Genomic DNA, 18503 nt, shown 5'->3' on the forward strand with positions numbered 1-18503 from the left:
GGCCATGTTATATAGATGGCCACTGTGCTTAGGTTTTTCCTACTTAGAAGAATTCAGTCATAAGGCAACTGCAGTTTAGACACGTAGGCTGAAGTTGCGGCCTCTCAAATGCAGATTAAGTCCAGTAATCTTATTTTAGCTGTAAGTCCCTGCTGTTTGATTTAGTAGTGCTTTCTTAATCTTATAGGTAAGAAAAGATTTTCACGGACTTGAATGTATAAGTCAGAATAAAAATAATTTGTTTGGAGTTCAGTTCTAGAAGTGGCTCTACTGGATCTGGATCATTAATGTTTTCCAGTTTTGTTCAAATTTTATTTAATGTCTGACCTGTGCAGAAGCCAAACGGTCCTGCATCAAAGAGATTTTCCTTCTAATTATAAACTGGATTGTCCGATGCTCGTAAGTACATCAGTGTGTATTTAGAGGGTGGGACACAATTACCTGAAAGAAGGGTTCCCTTATCTTCTAGAGCATTTATGCCTGCCAAGGTTTTGGGTATTATGCAGCTCTTCCAAAGCGAAGAAGTAACTATAAGTATGCAAGGAATCAACCATAAGCTTTTAAGCTTTAATTTTGTGCATCAAATAAAAAATTTGGGGGGGCTAAACTACATGTTAGTCTACACTGTTTTGTTCTCATAATTTCTTAAGCTAGCTACTATGCTAACTTAAATGATTTTTTCATAGATGGAAACCTTTATCATCCCACTCTTAGTTGCTGAACTGTTTGGATCCCTAATGGTTCTGATATAAAGTGCAGTAAATTCAGTACACAGTTGAGGCTCTAGTATGCTGGACATAAATGAGCAAAGGCTCCTGATAGGGTTTGTAAACCTCCTAATTAAAATGGTAAGATGTCTTGTCTGGTGAACTACGTTGCTGCAGCAGGATTTAAAGATGACAGTACTAAACTTTTGTATTAGCATGCTATAATGTGCTATCTCTGGATGAAGGTAAACCTCAATAACCCACATTTATATTAACTAGAATGTAAACCTCACAAGTTTTATGAGCAAACTGAACAAATTTAGATCGAGTTGTTAACTTGGTTGAATGGAATTCTCTTTTTATTAGAGGTTCTGTACTCTTCACAAAGAATGTCAAGAAAATAGCCATATAGTGGTACATCTTTCCTAAGCATGTCCATTGCATCTTTTAGTAGATGTAGGGGTTTTTTGACCAGGATAATGCTACTGTGACACCCCATCTCCATTCTCACAGAATGCCTCCACACCTTTCTCTCTCAAGTTCAGGGTTACAAGGAAGTTCTCTACTCTTTTAAGGCTGCTGAAGTGCCATGACCAGTTCTCTTCTCAGGTCCTTCTCTTTCACAAAGACATCAGCAGACAGGATAGGCCCAACCCTCAGCTCTCATTCAAACACTTCACTGAGTTATTGGGGTGAGCTCAGACACTGCTCTACACACACACACACACACACACACACACACACACACACACAATTAATTAATTAATTAATTAATTAATTAATATATCAAATTTATAAACTGCCCACCCCTGAAGGGCTCTGCCATTTGTTCATGTTCTATAATATATATAGACTGAGATATTAACTTATCTGTGTTTCTTTCCTTGATATTCAAAATGGGCTGTCCTGCAGAAACAGTGGATGGAAAAAAGTTTTTAAAAAGTGTTTTAATTAGACTTATTTCCCTGCAGAAAATCTATAATACTTCACAGCTGGGTTTATATTGGAAAATGGTAATTTTAAATACTTTTTAGTTTATTTATAACAATAGGTAATATTCATATGACACTTTATTTTTTTCTGTGTGTATTTTATAATTTATAAAATATATTGTGGACCCAGTTCCATAATGGATGACCAGAGGAAGATTAATGGGGTATCTGATATTGCAGAGTCTGAATAAATCACAGAAAGTAAAATTACCCTGACCTCTGGTAAAAATCTAGAGTGGACTTGCCCAAATCTCCCCCCCTCCCCTCCATACTTGGATAGGCCTTGGGCATTCCTGCCTCTAGCAGTATTAACAGAAGCCTTGGAGAACTGAAGAGTGAACTACTTTCTCTGCCAAGCCAACAGCTGCTAGTTCATTTGTCCTCTACTTACCTACCTGCTTCTCACAGCTTTTTTCACCCAACCAAAGCCTCTTCCCATCAGTATTGTGAAATAGGAATAGATCACCATGTTAGAAAATGTTTTTTGACAAATCATTGAACTGCACCCTAATAAAACTGCACATTCTTTTTATCTATCTATCTCTATATAAAAAGCTAACAGTGTTTTTGTTGATGATAGTATAACTCAGTAACTGCTGGGCCAATTCCTCTGAAAATTCCCAGCCACTATAGTCAGCCAGACGAGAGTGTTTTTAGATGTTCACATATCTGAAATTTCACACCTGGCGCAGGTAAAACGCCTTTTTCCTGGCGCTCCATGGTGAAGGACATGCAGCTGCCTGTGTGTAACTGTCACCCTTAGAATGTTCATGCTACTTGGAATGTTCACTCAGATGGCCAGATATGAGCAGTGAAAACAGTACATAGGCAGTAACTTGAGTGGAAGTGAAACACATACACACACATACACACGAGGGAGAGGGAAGAGAGGGAGAGGTGGCATGCAAGGGAAGAGAGGGAGGGAGAGGAAAGGGATGGAGGGGGAGGCATGCAAGGGAAGAGAAGTGAGAGGGAAGACAGTGAGGGGTGGCATGCAAGGGAGGGGAGGGAGCCCAGCATCTTGATATAACCCACCCACCCTAGCGGAGGAAAAGGGAAGGGAAGGAGGGGGAGGGGTGGCATGCAAGGGAAGAGAAGTGAGGGAGGGAAGAGAGCGAGGGGCAACATGCAAGGGACGGGAGGGAGGGGCCAGGCTTCCTAGATTCCCTGAATACTGCGGTTACAGTTAAGAAAACCAGGCACGCATTACTCAGGAGTAAGCTCGGTACAGCAACCGTGACATACTTTGAATGGCTGCGTCGCGCCCCTCAGAGGGTTTCCTCAGAAGCAACACCCATTGCCACCAACCAAACTTACTCCCAGGTAAAGGATCATGACCAGCCAGCCTAGATGTGTGGGAGGGGTGCCTTTCCATTCCCCCCCCCAAGGAATGCGGGCACACACATCACTGACATTGCACAGTATCAGGCTGCGTGTTTGCATGAGCACGTACTGCTTGCCTCTGCAATTGATTTGCTGCTACTGTTCCTTTCCCATTTCACCACAATAAGCCACAGCAACGCGTGGCCGGGCCACACTAGTATATATATAAATCTATCAGTGCGTTTTTCTGCTGACAGGTAATCTCCCAAACTACTGGACCGATTGCTTTGAAATTTTCACACAACGTTGCATTCACGTGCGGCCAGGTTTTCATACTGTTTCCACACCTCCTGTTGTGTACATGCCACACCTGTGACAGTTAAAACCACAGTTCTGTTCCGCAACAGTGCCATCTGCTGGCCATCAAAGCAACACCCTCTGATACAAGGGAACCAACCATGCTTTCCTTAAAAACCACTGCCTTATGGAGTGAAAGGGATGGGGCAAGCTATCTGCACATGGCCCACCCACCCTAGCGGAGGAAGGGGAAGGTGAGGGAGGGTCCAGGGGTTTGCTGGACCAAACGCTCTGAAATTTGAACACAATGTAGCTCATGCCTCCCAGCGTGTTTTACGCTAGATAATTCGCCTGCAAGGGAAGGGAGTGAAAGGGACAGAACCAGCCCACCTGGACATGGCCCACCCACCCTAGCAGAGGAAGGGGAACATTAGGGAGGGACCTGCAGGGTTGCCATGCAAGGGAACAGGAGAGAGGGAGGGGAGCGAGGGGCCCCTTGCCTTTCCCGTCCCTTGCAGTCATTGTGCAATGACACATGTTCGAACCGTTCGCTTCCCCTTTTCTTCCTTTTCCACTTCACCAGACTCAGCCACAGCAACGCGTGGCCGGGCATGCTAGTTCATTATAAATGTCTGCATATGTATGTGGGACGATGTGATTGCCCTGATGTAAAAAATGAGAAAAGCTTTGAATCATTTTAAGGGCTTCATTTGTTTTGTGAAGATGTATTCAGTACACTAAAGAACGTCATGTGACCTAAAGTGCTATATAAATACTACTGCTGTGTAAAGTAAATGGGTATTGCTCTGGAGCCATTTTTCTGCACAGAGGCACTGTTCTAATTAAATCTTTATAACAAAAGACATTTCAAAGATGACTGCATGACCATATTTTATGCACGTCTGAACAGCTGAAATGTATTGGAGATGATACAAGAGTTTAATGATTTCATTCAGTTTATGAATATGACAGCACTTGCTACCCTAGGAAGAATTACACATTCAAATATAGTGGGAGACAAACTGCAGCCTTTGTCTTTTTTTTGGAGGGGGTTTGGTTGTACTCTTTCATTTTGAAAGCTGTTTTACAAATAAAGTAACTGATGAAGCATTCCCCATCACTGAAGTCCTATTCCAGGCTCTACTGTTATATAATTGTCTATCAGGATATTTCAAAAGCTCGGGAACTGTTCTAGGACATGAGAATTGACAGGCCCACAGAGAAACAACTGGATGTCAGCTGGTCTCTGCTGTTGCTGATCTTGCTGCAGTCTTTATTTGTAAATCCGTAAGGTCTGTACTTAGATATTTATATCCCACTTTCTCCTCAAGGGGGACCCAAAGTTTAATCTCCTCTATTTCCATGCTCACAAGAACCCTGTAAGGTACAGCAGGATGAGGAGGTATTTAGGATTAGGACTGATCTGGTTATTCTTCTGCTTTTGCGGTGTTCTAATCCCTCCCACCCTCTCCTCCCTTACACGGATGTTTATTAACCCTTTGGAAAAAGCTGAAGCAGTGATTATTGGCAGTAATTTTACATGTTCTCTGGTTGTTTTGCTAGTAAGTGTTTGCTGCTGTTCGTGTTTCAACAGATAAAAAGGGTCTAATTCAAACTGTAAGAACTTGGATATAAATTGAGCAGTTCAGTCTTGTATGAATGTGCTTTGATTCTTTTTGAAGGAATAAACAATATGCTTATTGTGTTGGGTAGTAGCATTGCATACCTTTCCCCCCCTTCTTGTCCTTTGTATTTGTACAGCGTTACTCACAAATACTGCATAGTACACAGCTCACAGAGCACAGCAGGCTTGTTCAGTTATGAGCTTTCTATCAGTGTCTGCTAGACACAATAACTTCAGTGTCACAAGAGCCTACACATAGGCAATTGAAGGGGTTTCTGTGGAATTGCAGTGGCGTCTTCTGAAATCTGCATGATGAGCAATTTCAAAAATTCTTTTCAGCTACCAGGTTTTTAAAATGTCATGTTTTGGCTGCTTTACTAAATGTCATAAACAGCAGAATAGCGATGTAGGATTTGCTTGGCAGTGCAAGGTGGCATCCTATTTGTGTCAATAGCAAACTCTGTTTCAGTGTTTCACGACATTATCAAAGACTGCAAAAGCTAATCTCCTAACCTGTTTATATATTCAGAGCAAGCTACTTTTGAGTTTTGTATTCTGTTTAGAGCAATCATACCTGTGCGAAATAGCTGGTACTCTGAAAATAGAAATTCTTTCTGCCTTTGGTTACTGTGAATAGAATTACTTTTTTGAAAACAACCAATTTGTGATGCAGAGGCAAGAATAAAGCTATTAAAATAATTTTAGTAACTTGTCACCCTCATTATTTCAATTAGCACAAAACCATTACTAGAGCCTACGTGTTAAAAATATTGTGCTTACAAGTTGCTATCTAGGTAGCTTATGGAAACAATAAGAAGCAAGTTGAGTGGTTTTGCTAGGAAACAAATATTTTTATACTCTGTTCAGGATAAACTTGACAGGAGATTTGTGAATTCATTCTCCATTTCCTGGACTGTCTTTGTTCTAAAATGCTCCCCTTGGGTCCCAGTGCCTTGGAGACAGAACTCCTTTCATGTTTATTGCTTCCATCTGTATTATTGTTATAAAACTGATCATCTGAGGCTATTTAAAATATCACTAAATAGATTATGGGGTCCGGACTTTTGGGTATCTTATCTGTGGGTAAATATTCAAGCAGTTTTATTTTATCCCCTCCAACCACACTATTATGTTTCTCCTATTAGAAATCCTAGTTTGAATGCCCTCCGAAGCCTTTTATCTTTCTGCTTTCTTATGGGTTTTTTTGGACCACATAAACCACAGACACATGGAGGGCATTGTTTAGTTCTTTCTATAATGGTTGTATCTGTTGTTCTGATTCCAGTCAGTTACTGTTGCTGCTTTATACAATGAACCATTTTATTGCTTGCATTTTATTTGAAACTGCCTCTTTTCAACCATTTATCTATTACTTTTATAACCAATACAAATGAATCACTGAATTTAGAACTGTCTTATTCCTTTCTATGATATTTCTTGTAAACCTCTATACCTAGAAGACCCTATACCAGAGTCGGGACATGCATGTGCAAAGGCTACATTTGTGCAAAACGTATTCTGAAGTAACAATAAATAGAAGTTATTGTTCACAGAATAGATGCCACAGGGTGGCTAAACTTTTTATCAGCACACCTAATTACACAGAAATATGGACCACTGGAAATGGGAGACTATATCTATAGGCTACTCCAAGGAGTTCTTCCATTTCCCCCTTGGCAGGTACCTGGTTTATTCCATATGTCAGCCACATATTACCCTGCATGCTGTCAACCTCTCTTCTTTTCACAAGTAATAGATCATGTTCAATTTCATGAAAAATTCTGAGGGAGTACATCCAGTATTTTTTATGGTCCCAGAATAGGGGTTGGCAAGCAATTGGATTGGAAGTTGGGTGAATTTAATTCCTAAAGTGTAGGTAGAAGTGATTGACATATGCATGATGAGGCATGTAAGGATCATAGAATCATAGAGTTGAAAGAGACCACAAGTGCCATCAAGTCCAGTCCCCTGCCAATCAGGAACACACAATCAAAGCACTCCTGACATATGATCATCTAGCCTCTGTTTAAAAACCTCCAAAGAAGGAGACGCCACCACTCTTCAAGGCAGTGAATTCCATTGTCGAACTACCCTGACAGTCAGAAAGTTCTTCCTAATGTTTAGGTGGAATCTCTTTTCCTACACTTTGAATCCATTACTCTGCGTTCTAGTCTCTGAGCAGCAGAAACAATCTTGCTCCCTCCACTATTCTTCTTTTTCACCTAGGCCCATGTCCTTCAACTGGAAGCAGCGATGAAATGACAACCTGTGCATCCAGTTCCTTCAGCTTCCTTCTGAGAGTCTCAAAATCTTTTCTGCTGTCCCAAAGTGTCATTTGTCTAGCAGTGTCATTTGTTCTGACGTGGATTAAAAGGAAGGGACAACAGTCAGTGGGCTTGACAATTCTTCTCAGCCTCTGTGTGACATCATGGTTTTTTGCCCCAGGGAGACAGCACACCTCTCGATACATCTTGTCAAGCCTGCAGATTGCTGCTTCTGTCTTAGCAGGGAGTCCCTTACCACCACCACACGTCTCCTCTGTGGTGACATTCTCCTGGAGGCGACTTAGGGCATCTTGGCTGGGTGATTCCCTTCCTTTGTCCAGAGAGGCAGGGTGTTGATTTTTTCCACTTCCTGTGACGTCCCTGGCCTCCATTTTGGTTCCCCAGAAGTTCTCCTGCCTTCGCAGAGAGTGCAGGTCTTTCACTGGCTTGCAGCCAGTTTAGGTTTTTTCCTTTAAATTTAGCCTTTTTTATATAGTTTAGAAGCTAGGCAACAAGGGACTGGGTGCAGCGTGATCGCCTTAAGCTCAGCTGCACCGGATTGCAAGGGATTCTCCAGCCAACACGGAGTCTCTCCTTGTTTTCTCTCAGCCCATCCGACGGCCATAGATGGCTCACCGGTCTTTTTCACCCCCGCCCGACTCCTTCCACAAGTCGGCGGCGGAGGGGACGAGGGCGGCCATCCGCAAAGGGAGTCAGGCCGCCCAGAAGAACTCCGGAGCCAGCAAGAGCTCCGGAGCAACAACACGGAAGACGGCAGCCCCCGCGGCGGCCGCGGCGGGAGGAAAAGACGGGTCCCGGCAGCAGAAGAAGTCGCGCCGGGACGAGCTGCCGGGGGGACCCCCCCCACAGGAGCGCCAGCGACCCATGTAGGGCCGCAGCGGACGTTGCTCCTGCACCGCGGCCGCGTGATGGCTCCCCGGCACCAGGCAACCAGCCGCGCCATGATTCCAGCCCATGCAGGGCCGACGAGGGAGCGGAGCGGCGGGAACCCTCCTCCAGAGAGGCATCGCCCACCGGAGACGAGGCAGACGGCCAGAACAACACGTCTGGAGCCAGGCAAGACCGGGAAAGGGGGGCGGGACGCGAAAGCCGCAGCCCAGGCCCCTCAGAGGGCAGAGCTACCTCCCAGGAGGGCAGAGCAACCTCCCATCGGGAGGACAGGGCAACCTCTCGCCGGGAGGCCAGGTCAACCCCGCCCCCCTTTCCTGCGAACATGGCGGTTTCTGGCTCCTGGAGAGACGCTTCTCCACGGGAACTCATGGGCTTCTTTAGAGAGGCCATGAGGGAAGAGATTACAAGGTTCCATGGGGGCAGGGAAAGCCACAGCCAAAGAGCAGGACCCCACCTTATTTTTCACACCGGCCTTGAGGAAAGTAATGGCTATAACATACCCGTCCTGTTTTTTTGTGCCTTTGATATGGGGTGAGAAAGAGAAAGGAGGAAGAGTGGGGCCTTGGGGATAAAAGGTTTTACATAAAGGCAGTTTGCCAGAATTGGCTTTCTCTAGCCATGCCATCCAATATCTGTCAATAAAGGCTTCTCTAAGAGTCTGGTAATTGTCTGCAGGTCTGGGGCTTGACATTAAGCCAATTCTCCCCCAAATCCCACACCATCGCTCATGCCCATGTCTACGGATGGAGTAACAGGTAGGACCAACGAAGTTGAGGAGAATGTGGGGACCCCAACCAGTCAGGGGATGGAGACGGGCAAGGCACTGATGAGATGATGATGTGGCAGCACTGGTCCTCTGGACTCTTCGCATCCTGGTTTCAATCCTCCTGATCTTCCACCTGGGAGACAAAATCCCCAGGCGTTGTATGAGAGCCAATGGTAGTCCACCTGGTTCTCGAGGGTGATGGTCAAGAACTTGACAACATGGAAGAGGAGGGGAAGTAATCCCCAAGTCGGGCACTGAGCGGGGGTCCATATGCATGGAGATGAGAGAAGGAGGGGGTGCAGTGAGAGATTCAGCTGCTCCAAAAATAGGTGATCCTCTTCACCTGACCCATGGCTGAGGAGACCCCAAACCGACCACTGCCCTCGGGCGACGGGCCCCACCAAGAGGGATACCCAGAGGTGGGGGCACACCCAAGGGGCCAGTTCAGCTCTGGCCACAGGGGCTGCCGACTCCGCAACCACAGGGGCAACTGCTACCGGGACCCATGCCCAGGCCACGACGACAGCGGCGGAAGCTAAAGGCTGCATTTGACAGCAACACTGAAAATGTGCTGTACTTTCTGGTCGAGGTAGAAACCTACATGTAGGCCAATGCCGATGAGTACGAGAGTGACCAGATCTATGAGGTGGGAGCCTTAGTAGAAAGAGAAGTGGTGGCCTGATACATAGGGCTTTTCCGAGGTGATGCATCTGAGCTCCAGTCCTTCAATCGATTCATGCTGGGGCTGAGGCGACAATTCGAGGACCTTTTCCTAGAAGACAAAGCCCAAAAGAGGTTACAGAAACTGAAGCAAGGGAACTGATTGGTAGCGGTTTATGAAACTGAATTCTGCTAGTGAGCCGCCTACAAAACTGGTCCAAACATATCTCAGTGCATATGTGCAAAGATAGATTTAACCCAGAAATTATGCAGTGGGCCATGGTAGCTGAGGATCAGGATCTAATGGGCTGGATCTGTTTGGCTGGAGACGTGCAGGCTCACTTTACAAGCCGTGCAACAATCCAAGAGGAAAACGAGCCCGCTGCAGCAGTCACCCCCGGCCCGGAAGCAACCATCCAGAGGAACCCCCAGCAACTATCCGAGGTGCAAGGATTACGAATCGCAGTATACCCAACATCAGCAGCTGGATGTATGCCTTAACTGGAGAAGGGGGCCATCTGGCTGCTAGATTCCCCAAGAAGCAGGTAAAAAAGATGCCGTCCCCTCCGACAGCTTGGGGAACGAGCCAAAAAGCCACCCTGAAGAAGATGGCCCCGAAGAGAGCCACGGGTGGGATCGGGTTGACCTTAAATACAGTGGTGAAAGACTCGTCTGGGGAGCAATGGTGGAAATACAGTGGTGGAAGACTCGTCTGACTCATGCGAGCAGCAAGTCCAGTGACGAGCCGGTGGAAATGACAATGACTTGGCCTGAACGGTGCCTGTGGCCAGGTCCCTAACAAGTGCGCACATACCCGGGTGAGTGCTGACTCCGAACCCTTAGCTCTTCCCTTAACCCTAGTCATCCAGGCAGCTGGGACACTCATGGGGGTGTGAACGCTAACAGACTTGGGGTGCTTTAAGCTTGATGCACCCAACAATAGCAGAACGACTGGGGTTAAGACTAAAACAACTGAAACACCCAATCCAATTCAAACAAATGGACGGGAAAAGTAATGAGAGGTTTGCCTGCCACCCATAACACTGAAAAGGTATTGGTAGGGTGCAACTCCCATTGGGAATGACATAGTTTTATCATTATTAGCATGGGAAAATACCCCGTGGTCCTGCAGATGCCTTGGCTCACAGACCACGACCCAGATATAAGGTGGGGCAAGAGGCTAGTCAAATTCACGGAACCCCCTTGCGGCTCTCACTTCATAAAACCCCAAGAGGTCAACAACCCAGGACCTTGGTAAGCACCAGACACGACCAAAAGAGCTTAGTGCCTGCCTCCCCTAAACAAGGGTGCCTAGCGCGAGCCCAGGAGGCTCAGTCCATCCCCCTCCCCCACCAGGAATTAAGCAAAGTGTTTGAGGAGGGGGAGTGTGACAAACTACCACCCCACCGTAAAACAGACTGTGAAACTGAACTCCTCCTGGGGACAAAACTGCCAAAAGGATGCCTATGTGCAATGAGCCCCTGTGAGGCTACAGAGTTCAAAAGAGTTCCTTAACAAAAACCTGGTGCATGGGTTTATCTGACCAGCTTCCTCCTCTTGGCGGCACTGGTCCTCTTTAGAAGGAAGAAGGATGGATCACCTTGGTTGTGCACAGGCTATTGGGGCCTGATCGCCATATCCATGTGCAACTAATACTCCCTTCCGTTGATCAAAGATTTATTTGGTAGTTTAGGACATGGCAAAATATTTACCAAATTGGACCTACATGAGGGTCGGATTGGACCTACATGAGGGTCTGGATTGCTGAAGGCCAAGAGTTGCTCACAGCTTTTAACACACACTGTGGCCAGTTTGAATACCAAGTCATTCCTTTCGGGCTAAGTGGGGTACTGGGGGTGCTTATGAACCTGATCAATAAGGTACTACACGACCTATTATTGAAAGGGGTGGCAGTTTATTAGGAGAGTGAGAAATATGGGGCGAGAAAGAGGGAGGGGGAGAGAGGGGCCCTGGGGATAAAAGGTTTTACGTAAAGACTGTTCACCAGAACTGGCTTTCTCTAGCCATGCCAGGCAATGTCTGTCAATAAAGACTTCTGATTTAAAATTAAGAGTCTGGTAATTGTCTACAGATCTGGGGCTTGACACCTCAAAATGATTCTGTAGTTTCAGATTCATAGAATGCTTCTTGGTCCTTCTCCTTCTATGGTTTATGTTTCTCCAATTGCCCACCTTCTCTGTTTGAGAGCTGCCATCCTTCTCAGAAATGTCCCCAGTGTGTTCTCCAACCACTACCGTCTGGTCCATTCTGCCCAGGAAAGTCTTGTTCTTCTTAATGTGCTCAAGTGCAGATACTTGTATTTCAAGCTGCTGTACCTTCTCTTCTAGCAAAGTAACCAACTTGCACTTGCTGCAGGTGTAGCTACCCATATCTGCAAAAACAAACATTCCACATCTGTTGCAGGTGACAGCAGCAACTCCTTGATTATCTATATTTTGGTGTCTTAAACTGCAGAACAAGCAATTAAATTGTGCAAAACAATTTTAAATCATTGACATCTGTGGTTTGCTGTTCTGGGAATTGGATGCCCTTGGTGCTAAGCACTGTTAACCAAACTGTTTCTTTCTGCTGCAACACATTGGAGGAAGGGGAGGATGAAACTGATAAGTTTGGAACCAGTGTGGATTTGCCCCAAGTGATGGTAGGCTACATGCTGACAACAACTTGCACCAAAGTTAAACTTAGAGTTGTTAGAGAATGAATGAAAGAAACCTGTACATTGCTCAGTTACCTGGACTTTGTGTCATTTAGGTAGGTGAGGATGTAGCTCTTCTTGGTTGGCAGTAAGCCTCCCTGAATAGGAACACTCCCTTGTTCAGCCCATTAGTTGAGGATTCCCTCCTCCCTTGAGTGAGAATGGGATACTGGATTTACTGTGGTTATTTCTTCTGTTCATCCTTGCTCCAGTTTGTCTTAAGAAAAAAGATCATTATGGCTACCAGCCAAGAAACATCGTAGTGTTTCTTTAATTCAATTATATATCTGTGATCTGCTTCTTTAAAAAGTTAAGTCTTGCCTGGTATTCAGCAGTTTCTGCCTCTTATGTGGAATAATTCAGTTTGATACATATTTTATGACTTTCTCTCCTCTTTTGCATTGGTTACCAGTAGTTTGTTATTTTGAAAGTATTGGAACTTCTGGAGAGAGGAAGGTGATGCCTCCATGTGCTCACAGGAATCTGTGCTTTGCCTTTATCTCTTTTTTGGTAGGAGGAATTGCACAATCAGTCAAGCAGACCCTCCATATCTCTGAACAGAAGCAATTATAACAGGAAGTCCAGTGTTCCTTAAGATTAACCTGAAGATACTCCTAACTCATCATGACAACAATATTACAAGTCCAAGTGGCTACTCTGTGCTCTTGGTTTTCAGCATAATTTAACCTTTATTTCAGTCTAGTGCTAGAAGATAATTAATGAGCTGAGATGAGGTAGCTTGAACCACCTCTCTTTCTCACCCCCCCAACAGCATTAATTGCTGTTACATAATTGCTTTGTGTTCAAAATGGAAGAGACTGTTTCATTGCTTTGTGTTTAAAATGGAAGAGAGCTGTTGCTTCCATGACCAACTGCTTCTCAAAGGAATGGTCTGTACTGCAAAGAAGTGAGGCAGTCTCCAACATTTAATTTCTCTTGCATGGCCAAGAGACAGATGTTGGAAACTGTATATATGTGCATGTAAGTAAATAACAGGACAGTTCTAAGCAGCATCATATCCTTTTATTTCAGTGATTTTAAAAGGATATAACTGCTTAGGACTGCATTGTAAGTGATTAACCTAGCCATGTTTAGTTAAGCATTGACCTTTATCAGGAAAACTGGTAGAAACTGATAGAAGGATCAGAACACAACACTGTTAGTTTTTCTAATCCTTTATGTAGTTTTTCATCCTTCTATATGTCTAATACACAAAAATATGACCCTAGAGCCAAAACCCTAGTATGAAAGGAGTTCAAAGACATATTCTAGAATCCCCCCAGGAAGCAGCTTCCCCTCTTGTGTCCAGGCATAGGAGGAGCTTCAGGGCAGAGGAGGAGCTCCAGGGAATGGTGAAGCCCATTCCTTTTGTCCCTGGGACAATAGCTGTATCCAGTTTCTCTGACTCAAAGGATTCATCACCAGAAACCACCTGCAGCCTCAGGAGTCCTCTGCTATCTACAGATGGCATTGCTTCATTTGGCTGTGTAATCTTTTTGAAAAGTTCTGTAAACTGTTCCCCTCCCTTAAGTAATTACTTTACACTTTTACTATAATTCATTACTATACATTTTTGTACGATAAGGGAACACTAAATGTGAATGTTGAAGATTATAAAATAAACTTCAGGTTTCTTTGGTGCCTAAATTCTAAGAATTGGTGCCTTAAGTCACAGTGACACTGTCCCACAGAAATAGCACAGATTAGCTGCTGATGACAAAATGTCACAGAAACAGGTTAATAGAGTCACAACATGCTTTGAAACAAGATTTTCACAGAGTGTTTGGTGCCTGCCTTAGTCAGGTTGGTTCACTTGTGTGGTTACCAAATAATCCAACATTGCAATGGCATATGAGTTACAAGTAGTGTAGCAGGCTTGTGACATGGTTGAGTAAGAAACAGGCAAAGTGGACATATAGTTCTGGTAAGTAAGAGTGACTAAAATCCTCATATATGTGTTCAGACAAAGGAAGAAAGGAATTTTGATTTAAACATCTGAGTCCAAATCTCATCTCCCATAGACACTAATGCACCAAGGAACTACTGTGGATGTGCACACTGGTAATTCATTGTACTGAAGCCTTTAGCTGAGGTAACAGTGGAAAAAGGAATGAGTTAACAGGTATGTGAACGGGTCTGTACTGTGTCATCTGTGTGTCCTTGAATGTTGCAAAACTGACTGCCAACTTAATTGTAAAACCTCCAGCTCATTTGATGTACAACAGACTTGAAAATGAAAACCTTTGTCTTAAATATATATATAATCATGAATAATATCACCGCAACCAGTCTGATTTCATCCTCTTTTCTTCAAAACTCTCTCAATCTGCCCAGCAGTTGCTGTGCCTGCGTTCTTCATTCTGGAATATGTCTGTTTCAGTACCCCAGTCACTTCCCACTGCCTTGTTTGTTCTGTTCTTCATTACTTTTTCTGTAGGAAGAGTAGTTCTTCAAACTAGTACTATCTCTTTATAGTGCAGAATAAAAGAACAGCAAGATTCACGTCTTCTAGCACCTGAAAGACCAAATCTTACTGTTCTACTGCAGACCAACAAGGCTACCCAACTGAAATAAAATAAAAGAAGTTAAAATTAACCATAATAAGAAAGAATTCATGCTATTACATTTCCTTGGTTTCTCAGGCCAAGCTTTTAGTGCTAAGGAAAAGGAATCCTGAATTGTTTGGTCAACTTACCATTGTTTAGTAGCATGTGCCAACAATTTGAATGTGAGAAAAATATGTGAGCAGTTATTAAAGGCTTTCTGTAATTATATACACACTCAAGTATACTAGCATACATTTTAGATGCCAAGGAATGGACAGTCCTTGAATCCATCTTTGTACTATGCACCCCACCCCAGGTACTTGGCTATTGAGTTCATAACACTGAAAAGACAGAGTTTTTCAACAGTGTATGATACACGTTGCACTATACTAACAACATAATAAATTAATCACATTCAAACCATGAATATTTGAAAATAAGTAGTATATGCCTACAGCAACACAGGCATTATCTAGTGTTGCAAATTGTCCTACAAATTGTTTTTAATTTTTTTGAAAGACTAAAATCATGTGGTAAAAAAAACATTTTATTAATTCCAAATGAGAAAGTATTTCATAGGAGTGTTTTTCAATGTTCTGTTACAATTTCAGTTTTCCCACTGGAAAAATGGAAAATGTCCCAAGGAAAAAAATGAAGGTGCTTGGGCATAGAGGTGAAAGTGCGCAAACAAGCAAAATAAATGCAAAAGCCTGATTCATCTTTACATGTTATCTGGGTTCCAGACTTTTTCTGTCTCTTCTAGAACACACAAGGCCCATTTGTGAGTACATTACACAAGCAGTGCTAGGCTGCTCTTATGTGGACCAGAATTAAATTTACAGGGAAATTCCTTGTTCCTGCTATTTATACAGGTTTGCAGAGTACTTCAGAGGGTAGCAGTTATGCGTATATAGTGGAAGAAGAAAGAATGATGATGTAATCTGCTTTGAGGTCCTTACTGCAGAGAAACGTTGGAGAATAAACAAACACAGAGCCTATCTTTTTGGGTCAATGACCAAATAAACATACTGACTGACTACAGAGTGTATCTCCTGGAGAAGAATGGATATGGGGGCTTGGATGGACAACAAGCTTTCCAGCTGATGGGGCCCTTGCCAAGCCACTGTGTGTCTTGGTTAAGATGAAGGAGGAGGAAGTCCAATCCACATCGTCCCAAACAAAATGCAATTACTTCCATTCTAGGATGGCTGCTAGCTCAGCTGAAACTTTTTAAAAGTGATCCAAGAACTTCCTCAGAGAGGAGAAAGTTCAGAATATGAAAATTAAGCTCTCTGTGTGTGTGTGTGTGTGTGTGTCTGTCTGTCTGCATGGGGGGTGTATTTGTGAATGCAGAAGATTAATATTATAGGCAGGCTCACTGAAAGTACATAGACTCGATTATAGCGCTCTTTTCAAATGCCATACTTGACAATTATATGAAGAGGTTTTGTAGTGGCAGACTGTGTGAGAGGCATAGAATATGAATTTTTCGTAAATATCTACAATTGAGAAACGGCTTTTCACGCCATCTAACTTGTGCCTTATTTCATTTCAGGTTGAACTTCAGTTTTTTCAAACTTGCATAATTATTGTCAGGGACTCTTCATGCTTACAAGATGAGCTGTCTCTTTGTGCCTCAGCTTCATCTGTGCTTGGGATAATGTATTAAATATGTATGATGCAAAGGCAACAAGAAAAAACAAAAAAATAAGGACCTCAGTCTAAACAGACAGACAAGTAACATAAATAAGAAAAGGTTGGGAAATATTTTTCTCAAGGTGGTTGCTATATAACAGATGTTTATATTTTTATTGAAAGGATTCATGGACATCACAATTCTATTGAACCTGCCATAATTTAATACTTGACATTTTTTTACCTCAGCTGCTGTAGGACCTATAGTAGGACACAACTGCAACTGAGCAGCACTTTGGCTGTTATTGTCTTCGTTTCTTCTCACACATTGAAAGCATTATTACTAAATAAGATATTACAATAAGAACATAAGAACTAGCCTGCTGGATCAGACCAGAGTCCATCTAGTCCAGCACTCTGCTACTCGCAGTGGCCCCCAGGTGCCTTTGGGAGCTCACATGCAGGATGTGAAAGCAATGGCCTGCTGCTGCTGCTGCTCCTGAGCACCTGGTCTGCTAAGGCATTTGCAATCTGAGATCAAGGAGGATCAAGATTGGTAGCCATAGATTGACTTCTCCTCCATAAATCTATCCAAGCCCTTTTTAAAGCTATCTATCACCACCTCCTGTAGCAGCATATTCCAAACACCAATCACACGTTGCGTGAAGAAGTGTTTCCTTTTGTTAGTCCTAATTCTTCCCCCCAGCATTTTCAATGAATGCCCCTGGTTCTAGTATTGTGAGAAAGATAGAAAAATTTCTCTCTGTCAACATTTTCTACCCCATGCATAATTTTATAGACTTCAATCATATCCCCCCTCAGACGTCTCCTCTCCAAACTAGAGTCCCAAACGCTGCAGCCTCTATCAAAATATCTATCAAAACTATCAAAATACCAGGACCTCACTTTTTTTGTACAAATGATTATTCATGGTCTTTTTGTTAGATTCTATTGTTATTGTGTAGGGATAAATATTGGTATTTTTTCCCTTTCAATGTTTATATGGTGCTAATTTTTATATTTACATTATAATTATGTCGGATAATTTTGTTACACATCCATTGCTGATATTTGTTTTACAGTTTCTTTGATAACAAACACTTTTCATTTATATAATTGTTTACATTGTTGTCTTTCTGTTTAGAGGCCCTTATTTTTTTTTCTGTTTGGTGATCTGTTTCCTTTGTTTGGTTGCAAAGATCACAAGACAACACTTCTTGGAATATTTATTTTTGAAAGCTACTTATCAAACAGTGTGCATTGTGTGTCATTACCAACTACTCTTGCTTTTACGTTCTTGTTTTTATGAAACACTTGGTCTCATCCTGTTTGGTCTCATACTCATACACAGTGCTATAGTGGATTGCAAATATATTGTTGCATATTGAATATATAACTATTCATAAGTTCTTCATCGACCACAACCTTTTGGCCCACCGCCTGGCCGCCTCTGGAGTGCGGGGCACTGTCCTTCAGTGGATAACCTCGTTTCTCCGGGGCCAGAATCAGCAAGTGAGGTGCGGGGACCAGGCCTCCCGGAAGTGCCCGCTTCAATGCGGTGTACCCCAGGGGGCATTACTGTCCCCGCTGTTATTTAACATCTATATGCGACCCCTTGCTCAGCTGGTACGGAGTTTTGGGCTGATTTGCTATCAGTACGCTGATGACACACAGCTCATTCTGTTGATGGAGAGGGGAGCAGCTGCCGCCCCTGCGGCTCTACAGCACTATCTGGAGGCGGTCGCTGGTTGGTTGCGACAGAGCAGGTTAAAACTGAATCCATCGAAGACGGAGATCCTCTGGCTCGGCCGTGAGGGGGGGAGGGACTTTCCAGCCGCCGGTGTGGGAGGGGGTCACATTGGCACCGACCCCCTCCGTCCGCAGCCTGGGGGTCCACCTGGATTTGTCTCTTTCAATGGAGACCCAGATGGCCCATACAACCCGGGCTGCCTTTTTCCACCTTCGTCAGGCCCGGCGACTGGCCCTCTTCCTCTCCAGAACGGATCTCGCCTCTGTGATCCATGCAACGGTCATCTCCAGACTAGACTATTGTAACTCGCT

General features: G+C 43.7%; 1 protein-coding gene across 15 annotated transcripts in view; it reads left to right on the plus strand.

The window, feature by feature from the left end:
* EPB41L2 (erythrocyte membrane protein band 4.1 like 2) overlaps nucleotides 1–18503 on the plus strand; it is a 120967-nt gene that overhangs the window by 36509 nt on the left and 65955 nt on the right. The window lies entirely within an intron of this gene.

Source organism: Sphaerodactylus townsendi, linkage group LG01 (genome assembly GCF_021028975.2).
Source record: "Sphaerodactylus townsendi isolate TG3544 linkage group LG01, MPM_Stown_v2.3, whole genome shotgun sequence".
NCBI lineage: Eukaryota > Metazoa > Chordata > Lepidosauria > Squamata > Sphaerodactylidae > Sphaerodactylus > Sphaerodactylus townsendi.